Below are 12,973 nucleotides of genomic sequence, written 5' to 3' on the forward strand. Positions count from 1 at the left end.
GAAAGTGTTTATGACGCTCGGCTGCTCACCAGAAAGACGCGGGTTCGATGCCGGCCGCGGCTTTTCGACCGAACGACCTGTATACGCTTTCATGCCATTGATACTTGGGAGACAAGATATCCCACTTCCTTGCCGGACAAGGTCACGGAATGACTGCGGATGCAAGTTGGACCTTGGTTGTGAATACAAAAAGGCTCCATGATCTTGCGCGTAAGCCTATCTTTGTGTCAGAACAGAATGCATGTTTCTGTAAAGCGGCGTGCATTCGCACTTTTTGCAGTGGAATGTTCAATGGGAAGGCGGATCATATTTTTTATTTATTTCTTACTTCTTTTCGAGCTCACGCTCGATTTTTTTACAGGGAACAGCTGCGTGCGAAAGTGGATCATTTTTCCTAGTGGTCTCATGCTTAATCAGCCGCTTAGTGTAGAGGGGATCTGATACACCGCACCTACATCACAAGGAATGGCTCGGGAAACGTGTCGTACTACCTGGCAGCCATCCTTCTTTCCTGTTTGTGCCTGCATAACTTGCATACACATCGTGCTTAGTTTTCTAGGCGCTGAAAATATAATGCCGATGCCGTACCTTTCTCCGACTTTCTTCAGCCCATGCGGCATGCCATGTGCGTACGGTATCACGACGGGACTTCTCTTTTTCTTTTCCACAGCACGGCGGAAACTTGTCTTCACTTATCTAAGCAGCTTTTCTGATGCCCTAGATATTATTTGTGCAGGATAGACGTTTGTACGCAGCTACTTGTGTCCAAACTCCGTACTTGATCTCATGGCAAGGCTTCCGGAGAGCAGAGTTTAGGCACGAAACGACCATACCCTCTTTGATCAGTTTCGAATGACCCGACAAAAAGATCAGCAAGAGTTTGGTGGATCTCGGTCGATAGCACCAGCACACATGATCGTCTACAGGAAACAAATGGAAATCCGAAACCTGAAGGTAACTGTCACTGGGTGCTTCTGTTGTAAAATTTTAGGCCACGTACATATTCGTTAAATATCTCCAAAATGCCAGCAGGCGTTCTTGACAAGCTGCCTGCGCGGTTAATAAACAGGCAGTCATCTATATATATAAAAATGTGGCTGATCAACCCATCCAATTTCCTTAAATAGCTCTATCAGCAGAGCTTAGAAATATCTAGGCCAGATCAGGTACAACCTTGGAGCCGATGCACATACCCGATGCCTGAAAAAAAAAACGGCTTTCCTTCCCATTCAACCACTGTTGACGCCCAATGAAACTGCAAAATTTCTAAAAGAAACCACTGTCAGCTGACACCACGCATTTTTCAATAAAAGCGCTCTCGTCGTTATCCTCGGTCACGCAAAACTTGACAGTCTTCAAGAGCTCGCGATAGGGCAAGGACTGGTACAGGTCTACTATGTCAATACTCAACAACATGCAAGATCCGGGGTTCTCCACCTTCAGACAATCAAACACAATATCGGAAATTGTGAACCAGCAACGGGTCAAATACATTCAGGGACGCCAGGTGTGTTTGAGGATACCCTGGTATACGGCATGCTGCCATGTCCTGTGGGGACTGCCCCGCTGTCCTCTCTCCTGGCTTTCCCGCGATGCACCCAGCAGCAACGGCTTCGCCTCGATGCGATTCGCTCGTAACCCTGCTGGTGAGCCGGACGACCTCGATTCATTGGCGTATTTTGTTGCTAGCTGACTTTATGGTTTTTGTAGCAATAAATGCCTGCTTGTGTCAGCCAGAGTGCCGTTCCTTTGTTCCCTCAGAGCAAGGCCCGCCGAGGTCGGCGTGCGCTCGGTAGCGTACGCCATCACAGGGTGGGGTCCGGCCGTTTTGAACTGAGTCAGCCGCGATTAAGAGGACAAACTATTTATCTACCCCGATTACAACCCCACAGTCCCGCGCTCAGGTGCGATGGAACGATGACGATGATTATGAATTTTTATGGCGCAAGAGCATTTATGGCCAAAGAGCGCCATGGCACAAGGTATTTTCGACTTCTCAAGGTGGGGTCAAAGACCCATTTCCCAAGCATTTCACCCTAAATAAGCCGAGCACCAGGCCAAGGAAAAGCTTGTACCCATAATGTATCACCGGTGGGCACCCGGCAGCACTGGGGATCGAACCCCGCACCTCCCGCATGCGGGGACGATGAAACGAGGAGTGCCTGGCTTATGCGTTTTAGCGCTAAATAAGATTTCAAGTTGCATTTCTTTAGACTTATAGACCGATTCTGCCAGCTGGTTCAGGTTCTGGCGCAGCAAGAGCTCAAGCGCCCTCCCCTTTACCCTGGCAGTCCTGAAGGTTACTTGCTTGAAGTTCTTCCTTATAGACTCGGACGTTTTCTCAGCAAAGGTGCCCGCTGGAAAGATGACAAAACCTCTCTCCTGATCGGACATCGTCAGTTTGGAATTCCACGATCTCCTTAGCGTTCCTGCTTTTTCGCTGCCTACTGTGGGTCTTTTCCTATTGCGCCAATATGAATACGTTCCAAATCGCCCAAATTTCAGCTTTGCTCAAATTGTACTTACCGGTCTGGAGAAAGTACTTCTGGTTCTACTGTATAAAAATGGAGCTAAAAACGAGGTAACAATCCATCGTGGCATTTCAGTTTTGCCAAGATAGCCTTCATTCTATAAAAAAACTTATCTCCTTGGTTATGCATAGCTCTCTTCAGACCCGTAAAGTACGGTCACGAAACCAATCGGATTTACTAGTAGTAGTGGCACACAACATGCTTTAGACTGAGCTTTGCGATTTTCTAAATGATGCAATAGATCAGAGCGAGTTCACCGGCACCCTGTTCCTTGATGCCACAAAGGCCTTGGATTCAGTTTACAACGGTGTTCTTTTTTCAAAGTTGCATGCCTATATATTTCGCGGCTCTGTCTCTTATCGCCTACTACACATACACAGCCTGTGCACAGCTGTAAGCAGCCGCCGCAGTGGCTCAATGGTTATGGCATTCGGCTGACCAAAAAAAAAGCAGGTTCGATCCTAGCCGCGGTGGTAGAATTTCGATTGAGGCGAAGCTCTAGAGGCCCGTGTGCTGTGCGATGTCAGTGCACGTTAAAGAATCCCAGGTGGTCGAAATTTACGGAGCCCTTCACTACAGCGTCCCTCAAAGCCCGAGTCGCTTTGGTACGTTAAACCCCCATAAACCAAGCACAACTGTAGGCATTCAGTATCACTTGGAGGTGTCACCAGGCAATCTATTCAGATAAATACGAGTGTGCCGCAGAGTCCCATTTTGGTTTGTTTTGCTCAACCTTTCTTTGTGTTGTTGAATCTGTTTCTTATTCTCATGTATTCCAGTATGCCGATGATACAATTCTGGTGCCGACCGCGTCATGCTGAGCACGCTATCACTGCTGCCAACCTACAAAAGATTGTAAAAATGCTGTAAAATGGATTTGCCATGATTTGATATTCGTCAATAAAAAGAATGCCCAGTTTCTACGTTTTCGCAGCCATAAAAAACACATTCGGACCATTACGTCTGTATTCTTGCCGGGGTTTTGACTGCCAACTGATCGAACATGCAACTGCAGTTAAATACTTATGAAAACTTTTGGATTGTAACAAGTCGTGGGCCAGCCATTCAGAGTACATTTCAAGAAAACTACGTAAAATCGTGTGTATACTGCACGCTACTAAATTACTTTGCACGTTTTTCTTTTTTGTAAGCAAGTAGATTGCTGACGCCTTGGTGTACAGTCCTCTCCACTATATTTGTTGTTCTTATTTCTGTTGTAGCTTTTCGAACATAAGAATCGTGTTTTAAACAATATTTAGCTTCGGTGAGCTGCGGCTTGTTTAGTGACATCAGTGTAAGCTTGTATGTGCTCCTGAAGATGCCCAACTTTAAACTTGTATTCACTGGAACTGTTGTGTTAAACAGATGTGGTCGAAAGACTACTGTTTTCCGTATACCTTTGCACGCTTGCTATGTCCCCGCAAATGATAATTATTGTCAGAGCCTCGCCCCAGATGGTGAGCACCCCATTCTTACTATGTTCCGAGAATTATGAATGAACTTGCCGAAGGCATATTCTCCTTGCAAACAATTGTAGCAGTGAAGTCGTTATTGTTTTATTTATGTATACAATAAGTTTTTCTTTCATTTCTTTTTGCCTCCTTTTCGTAATAGCACTCTTTTCTGTGCATACAAGACTAGTAGCTTTCGTTCCCTCTGCTGTGCCGCTATCGGCAGGGTGCTGCCAGGCTCTCGCATTTGGCTTTGGCAGGGAAACGACAACAAAAGCTATTATTATTACTAATATTAAGGAGCAGCAGCAGCAACCAAGCAAACACGCAAAAGCAAGCAAGCAAAAGCAAACAAGCAAGCAAAAGCAAACAAGCAAAAGCAAGCGAGCAGGTAAGCAAAAGCAAGCGGGCAAGCAGTCAACCAAGCAAGCAAGTAAGCAAAACAAGCAAGCAAGAAAGCAAGCAAGCTCGTGTGTGCTGTTGGTATTGGGCGAAGAAGCTGCCCGACATGCGCAGTTGGGTTACGTCTAGGTTCACTCGCTAGCATCCAGGCGAAAGACACGCGCGGGCTGATGTGCCGAGTCGTAAGGGGTCGCGAGGCTGGTATAAAAAAAAAAAAACGAGGCAGAGTGAAGATGTAAACTAAAGTTCCTTTTGTTGCATTTTAAAGTTCATTCGCTCATGTTTTCACTCCAGGTCCCTCTTGGGATTGTTTGGCAACTCACTTTATTTGGGAAGAAAATGTAAATAATCACGGCACGTAATTTGCAAGTACAATTGCTTGTTTATTATTCTGCGTCTGAGCGCACAGAGACGGAATCCGGACCATCGGGCGGATTGTCCGACTCACTGAACACGACCTTTGCACGCTTCATGCGAAAGGAAGCCGGTACAGAGAGTCGTAGGCAGTTTTCGGAGCGGCCCTGCGGGCTTAGCACGAGTGCGGGAAGAATGTTCCTTCGCACGCCGCCGCCTATTGGGAACCCAAGTTTTGTTTACACATGTGGACTCGACAGGATGGTTGTCCTCTCCCGAGTTTACCACGGGGACTTTTCGCCATCGCAGCAAAGCAGGGGCGCTGGGGATAGAGGAACGACTGTTCCCATCACCGATGCCTAACATGCTTTGCAATGCCACTGCTATGCTTCCGGACGCAGATGATGAGGTTTATAGAGCACACCGTTGACTTTGTGGGGTGTACAGAAAGACGCTCGAGACGTCATTAGGCTGAACTAAAAGAATAAAAGTGTCTGTCTTGGCAACAGAGCAGGTATAGGAATGAAATGCATCGCACGAAATTCAATACACGAAAGGCGCAGCATTTTCGAACGCGGTTAATAGATGGCGGCATACGCTACTGCTGCTCGCGTCCCACCGCATATGTTCTGCGAGACCCGTACGGCCAGTTTGGCTGCTTTAGCGGCTTGCCATCAGCCGCAAGTGGCACTCTGCTTCCTTCGCCGCTTTTGGTGCCTTACGTTCAGCCGCTTCTTGCCTGGGGAGGCTGGGCAGCGTGCTCGGCATCTGTCGCTGCTTTCGCTCTTTCGCCCGCTGTATCGCTCGCCCGTTCTTCAGCAGCCTTGGTAGTAAATATTCGCGGCGAGATCGGACGACGATGATTTCGAACACACGGCACGAGAAGCTACCAGTCTGAACTAGTATTGAGAGTGTCTACGACGATGGACGAGTGGTCTCGTGCATAGGGAAGCGAAGTTGCTCTACCAAGCAGTGTCGGCGGTATGGTCGGCCCTCCTCATGAAGGGCGGCTAGCCCCGTGTCGAAGGTTTCCGCACCTCGCTTGGGGATTCAGCGCTGACAGCTCTCGGCAACTTCCTTCAAAACCCGCCGGTTCGAGCGTCATCTTTTATATTCCATTATTTTTGCGCGTTCTTTTATGGTGAACCGACGGAAGAACGCAGAAAAAGAGAGAAAAATAAAAGAACGAAGCCACGAACAGAAACGCATAAAGTGCAACAAGAAAGTGGGGGTGGGTGGGTGGGGGGAGGAAAGAAATGTTTGGAAACGGCAGTAGCTTTGCCGTGAGTTACTGCTTCAGGTAGGCTACATTGAAGCTTTCAAATTTTTTAGTTCCTAACACAAGAAGAAAGTGGGATTAAGAACATTCTTACCACGAAGCCTTCCATTATTTTTCTTCACCTAAATACTATATTAGGTGTTTCAGAGAACCTCGTCACTAAGTGGCGTAAATCGCGGGGAGATGTGGGGGTCCTGCCTTCCCCCCCCCCCCCCCCCCCCCCGAGATTCGTTCCGGGACTACTCGGTCGGAATCGAATGATACGAGCAGCACACGCAACATGGGGAAGCCGCGAGAACGAGGAGGCCTCTTCCCTTCCACAGAATGGCTCAGGAGAACCAGACGTTCAAAAAACAGTGCTGCCAACAACATCACATGACTACGTGTGATCGTGTTTCTACTTCAAGCCTCTGCTTTTCTGGCGTCGATTCAGTCTGTGATTGAGACCGAGGCGTTAAAAGGTAGTCCTGTGCGTTCGAGGGTCGACACCACGAAACCCTCGAGGCTTTCTTGGGGGACTTTCTCTTGTTTGGGCCTGACGAACGTTTTTACAGATCGCCAGACAGGCGCTGACAGATGCGACTCTCGCATTGGCGCCATGCTAAAACTAATTCATATCATACCTGCTGGCCTTCTTTATTAAAAGAAAAAGAAAGAAGTAAAATACATTAATGTCTACCGCCGTCACTTTCAGTTTCTTAAAACCGCCGGTCCGATTTGAAAATTTCGAATGTCCATTATGGTTTATGTTCAGGCTAGTTGGTTTAACATTGCAGTAAATTGCAGGCGCTGCATAGTTATACAAGAAAAAAAGAGAGGCCAGGTTACACATGCGCTTCTTGCAAAACTATGCAGCGCCTGCAATTTACTCCAGTGTGCGAATGTCCCTTCCGTCATCTCGGGCCCACGCCTCCTATGAGCCAAAAATAAAAGAACATGGAGGCTGTGGTTACAGCGCGAGAAGGCGGTGCTCTTTAAATGCTGTAGAAATAGCAGAACCGCTGAACTGGAATGCTTAAACGGCACAACGCGGGGTTCTGATTCGAGGAAAGCTGCAAAACATAATTTTATACTCGGCGCTAGAGATCTGCACGGGCCGGTATGTTGACTGGGCCCACCTCTACTTGCCCTACTTCGGTCCGGACTCCGAACCCGTCCGCGGCCCGCTTTCAGTTTCTAATGACCGGCCAGACCCGACCCGGTGCTGATTCGGTCGTGTCCGTGCAAGCCCTTTTGCTTTTCATGACGTAACTTCGCTCTCAAAAAAATAAGGGAAATACAACAAGCAGTAAAGAGACATCTATGTAGCAGCTGAAAAAGTTGCAGAGAGCAAGAAGTGCCACATCGGGTTCGTTCCAGCGACGAGTGCCTACTCAAGCTGGGCACAACCGAAAAAAACGTGTTATAAAAAGAGCACTGCATGGCATCCTTTTGAGTGCCTCGCGAGGAAACATTTTAGGAGTGAATTTCTAAAAACAACCGCTTTAAATCAGGCGTAACCTATCCCCCTCGTGAGCGCGCAAGGGTGCTCAGAGTCCGAGCGTATTAGGAGCGCATTGTTACGGACTTAGGTGTTACGGGCTTACATGACGAGAAGGCTTTGTACAGCAATGAGAAATATGAAATCAAAACGTCATGTCCAGCAATCTTGGACAATTTTTTTTAAATATTGAAATACTGTAAGCTACTGTTATGAAAATATTGAAGGTAATGCACCATTGTTCCGATGCGTACCCAAATCTCTTAGAATTTGTGCATCGCTCGCATCGATAGTTAAGACTGCCATAGAAAACCAATGGGGAACGTTTCTGACGATAGCGAAGAAGTTAATAGCAAAAAAATGCAAACGTGCTCACGGGAGGTCTGCGAATATATATTGATTGTTAGAGTGAAATCTTACAATATATGAAAACACAGTGCTCATAAACTCCTTCCCGTTGAAAAAAACCGCAGTGTCCATATAGGTTGGCCACGCTTCAAATAAGAAGAAAGCGCCCCTCCAAGGAGTGCTGGCAGCCTCATAAAGTCCAAACGCTCCGCAGATCCCAAGAGAGGGATTCGCAACACCAAGGACGACATTCGCATGGGTTACGCAAAGGTTGTCCGAAAATACACAGTGTCTTCAATTAGTCAGCTTATCTTAGATAATAAAAGCGCGCGAAGATACGATTCTACTCAAGTGAAAGGCATTCACCTTTAATGCGCATGCGGCACAAAGCAGGATTTGTAGCTGGGCGGTAAGGGCTTTTCTCTGGGGGATGTCTCGGAGCCTTCTCTCGTCGACTGCCCAATTTTCTCCTCTGTATCGCCCCCGGTCAGCTAGGCCTCTGCTGACGGCGGCGGCTTTGTCGGTACTTCGTGCTGGAACTTGTTAGGTCGGGGGGACTTGTAAAGCTGCGTCGATTTACGCCACTGCCGTCACCAGAGATGGGCAAATTCCCTCATTTTCACTTTTCCTCCCTCACCCTCAATTTTGAATCCATGGCCCTCCCTCGCCCTCAGTTTGAAAAGTTGTCCAATCCTCCCTCACCCTCATCCTCACTTCCATAAATTTTCTGGCCCTCCCTCGCCCTCACATATTCGGCCCTCCCTCACCCTCACTACCAGTCGTTTTGAAACTCGAGTTATATTTTTTTTGTACTGGCCAACTTCAGGCGATATTACGGAGTAATAAATATCTAAGGAAAGCCGCCCTCAAGGCACTATTGGATGAGAGGTTAGATGCTTATATTTCTGTGCGTGTGTGTGTGTTGTTTGAGCTAATACGTGCATCAAAACCGAGACAGTTACGAGCTGAGCCCCAAAATGTCACTGTGCCTTTAATTTTGTCACGCACTGCATGCATACATGCGCCCTGCACTTATGACATTTCATTGTTATCTGTATGCACTGCTCAAATGAGTCAGCGCGTTGTTGTGTCTGTGCACAAACACTATTGTACACGAATAATATTTAGAAAACAATGCAGCAGTGTTTACCACGAAAATTACAATAAGCGCCAAGCACAGAATATACTCAGAAGAAGGAAAGCTTGTAGGTCGTTTAATTGCCATTACCTGATCACATTGCGATAGCAGTGAATCTTCCGAATTTCACTGCATCTAATCTCACCCCATTTCGTGTGGTTTGCTGATTGCACGTCTCACGACGCTTCCACGCACACGGATGGACGATATTTTCAAACTACAGCGTGAGAGACTGGCTGTTTAACAGGCGTGAACGCCAGTACGTTAAGAAGACGACCGCATTGCAAGACAGCTCGAGAGTTTGGCGGTTCGTACAGGCAGGATGTTAAGATTGCTCCCAACTGACTGTTCATCTGAGGGACGTGTATGAACCGACCTACTTTAAACCGGAATGGCACTCCCTCTTGGTGGTGTGCTCAGCCTTACCTCTCGTTTCATGCGTTGCGTCGCTGTCTTTTTGCGATGTGTTTCTCGGCATTTCCTAAATGTTTTGTAAATAACTTAGGTAATGTAAATAGAATATATTTTCAATGCAATAAATATCATGCTTAAAAAACGAAAAGCTGTGGCGATGGCGTAGTGGTCTGAAGCAGCGGCCAGCGGAACTGATTTTTTAGCGCCGCCGCGGGTTCTGATCCTGCTCCCCAAGCTATGAAGTTTTTTATTTCTTTAGTGTCTTCCCCCAGTGCGATGCCTGCTATACGCTGCAGTGAGGGTCTTATGCTGTCGCTTAAAAAAAAAACATTATTCAGGCCACTTCAAAATGAAACTGGTTGCTAAAATTCGGCATTTGGGCTGAATAATGGTAATCACTAACTCCCCGAGTCTGGAGTGATCGATTCATGTGGTTGCCATTTTAGTGCCCTAGCGCTTTCACTCCACCAAAAAGCGGTTGTCTGTCTGTCCGAAGCCTGCTACTAGCATGTGGGCCTCCTTTGTCACGTGACGTTGTGACGTCATCACAAGCTGCCCACCGGATTGTGAGCAAACTGCTAACCATGGCATTTAAATTAATGATTAGTCGCGAGCGATTCCTCAGGAACAATATTGGTCTCGCAAGCCCCACCGATGCCAGCAGCTGCCATCTGAGGCGGTGGCGCGTACTTAACAGTTTGCACCTCTGCGCCAGGAGTGGAATCAGGACTCCTAGGGATATGTGAATGAATAGAATGACCAATTCTACCGCTGTACAAGTCATAAATGATGAAATATCACGCAAACTGGCATTATGATATATCAACCAATGCAAGCCAGTTCAGGTCAAGCAAAAGAACAGAAAGTCAAGATAAACCATGCAAAGCCAGAGCTAATGGTGCTAGAGCACGATAATTCGTGGTTAACCCCAAGCTAAACCATCCGTGATTTTTTGTAGCGATAGCTACATTACACCACCTCTTCAAGCCTTCAGCGTCGCCACCCTCGGTCACGTGGTTGGTCACGTGGTGCGTAGCAGCTGCTGGGCGCGCCACTAATTTTTAAAAATGGGGTTTTTGAAGTAAAGAGAAGCTTTCTGCGGCATAGTAATACCATACAGTGTTACTGGGCGTAAAATAGGCGAACCATGTTGAGTAGTGAAGTGATTAACTACATTCTAATAGTTACCGTTTTAAGTATTGCCGATAGGCGCCTCATTGCAGGTCAGGACTTGTAGCCGGCCGTTAGTAAGTTCGGAGCCGTCTGACGACATCTGCTTGTTTTTCTGGTTTCTAATCGATTATATTTAGGCGATAAAATAATTACACTGTTAATCTCCACTTGATCAACACCATAAATTAAAAAAATATATAGAAACATTCCTATATGCTCCTTGGTTTTGGAGGCTGTTGGCTTCCTTCACATTTATGTCATAATGATACCCTCATTTTCCTCCCATTTTCTGCTCAGCAGCTTAGCAAAGGCCTCGGTTCGGGAAGTCTTGACGCCATAGGTAGCAAAGAGAGTTCTCGCACCGCTTCCACCCCCACCCTTCGATGACGTTCCACGTCACGCTCGTGGTATTACAGGACGTACTACGTCCGCAGCTATGGAGGATGGTGGCGCTGGTGAACACTCCCAAGTTGAGCTTACACGCAGCACAAATACCACCGAAAGCAGAGGATTGGACAGCAATCGCCGTAGCTCGTGGGTTCGTAGGCCGTGGGTTCGGATCCCATCGGCAGTCTGTGGTTGTTTTTCTTCTGCTTTCTAATCAATTATCTTTAAGCGATAAAATAACTACGCCGTTAATCGCTCACTTATCAACGCCACAAATCTAAAAATAAATATAAACATTCCCCCACGCTCCTTGGTTACGTTTCGGTGGCCGTTGGCTTTCTTCGTATGCCTTTCAAATATTTCGATCTAAAGTAGAGAGAGGTTGGAAGATGGGATTCTTGAACGCAAAAAAATATACAATGTTGGAGAAGGGAGATGGCACTTGAAAAGCCCACTCTGTTGTCGAAACTTCCGCTAGCGGTCCGAGGCTTGCCTTCTGCTTCTTTATTTTTTTAATTTAAGATAGTGTGGGGCATGCATAGTAACTTCAGCTCCCCTCAGAATAGTTTGAACCATAAAGTAGCACTTTAAACTGTCCTTTTTAACCCTGCACCTTTACTCTTGTTACTTGTTGTTTCCATCCTTCATAGATTTCAGCCTGGTTTTAGCCTTTTCAATGTCGCGTCGCCTTTACCTTTGTTTATTGGTGTTTCCATACTTCATTCTCGGTTTCACGGTTTAGCCTCGTTGTTAATCTTGTTTTGTATCATTCATATTGTTTCGGTTTTATTGCTTTTCTGCTTACTTCTTTTTAGTGCTTGCACCTTCATCTTTTACTGTTTTTACTCTTGGTTCCACGTCTCATCCCTTTTGCTTAGCAAGCTTTCGCTCGTAATACATGGTTCTGCCGTTTGCATATTTCGTTCTCTTTGAATATTTAGTTTCACCGTCAGGCTCTTTACCTTCCTCTCTCCTTTTATATAGGTGTCAAGGGTGTGTAGGCATGCACACACTTGGGGTTCTTTAGATTTGCTCTCCAGATTGGCTCTACTGAACTGTTAAACTTATCTGCTGTGTTGGATCCCGGCTCTGTCATGTGGTGGTTTGGAGCGTATAAAAAGGAATGCTTGAAGCGTTTTCGAATAAAAGTTGGAAGTCTGCGCTCAGTGTGTGTACGTGTTTCTGGTCTCTGTCCCCGTTCTTTCGCGCAGTTTAATCATAAACGTGAATACTATCCGCCCGTAAGCAGACCGCACACGGCCCGAACAAAATATATTATTAAATGCTAGCATCTCTCTGAACCGGCTGTAGAGACACTTTTAAGATTTTTAACACTTTTACTTTTTAACTCCGAGAACCACCTACCATTCCTAGCAGCATAGGTCCATAGCCATCACCAGCTGTCTAGCGAAATCATTTGAAAGTGTATGGAATATCGGATTAGCATTCGTACGTATTAGAAGCCCGTGAGTTTCTCGATGTCCACCGATGTGGTTTTAAAAAAGGCGTGCTCCACTAGCGACCACCTAGTTCGTCTTGAAAATACTATCCGAGTAGCTTTCATACACAAGCAACACAGTCGTGCTGTCTTTTTTCAATTTAGAGAAGGCATATGACACAACCTGGAGGTTTGGTATTCTTCAGGACCTGGCTGAGCTTGGCATTCACGGCAGGATATAGAACTGCCTTAAAGAATTCTTGTATAACCGTTCAATTAATGATGGCTGCTTTGAACTGTCGGTGGAAACGCTCGATCAGTCGGATCTGTCGAGAGTCGTGCGGGCTGTCCGGGGTCTGAAGACGCGGCGCAGGCGGGCGACTCTGGCTGTGACGCTGCGGCCGAGGTTTCAGGCGCTATCGAGGGACGTGGAGTGGCAGGTGAAGAAGATGGGCCAGCCTGCGAAGTGGACCCAGTGCCGGTGGGTCATGTGCAGCAGCTGATGGCCGGCGCATAAAGAGTGGTGCAGCAGAGGGATCTAGTTGTGTTGCGGGGCGAGAGATTAGCGCAGCTTATGC

At 46.9% G+C, this 12,973-nt stretch overlaps 1 protein-coding gene across 1 annotated transcript in view; it reads left to right on the forward strand.

Annotated features, from left to right (window-relative positions):
- LOC144126768 (chitotriosidase-1-like) overlaps positions 1–12,973 on the forward strand; it is a 184,362-nt gene that overhangs the window by 46,016 nt on the left and 125,373 nt on the right. The gene's annotated exons all lie outside the window — the stretch shown is intronic.

This window comes from Amblyomma americanum, chromosome 1, assembly GCF_052857255.1.
Source record: "Amblyomma americanum isolate KBUSLIRL-KWMA chromosome 1, ASM5285725v1, whole genome shotgun sequence".
In the NCBI taxonomy this organism is placed as follows: domain Eukaryota; kingdom Metazoa; phylum Arthropoda; class Arachnida; order Ixodida; family Ixodidae; genus Amblyomma; species Amblyomma americanum.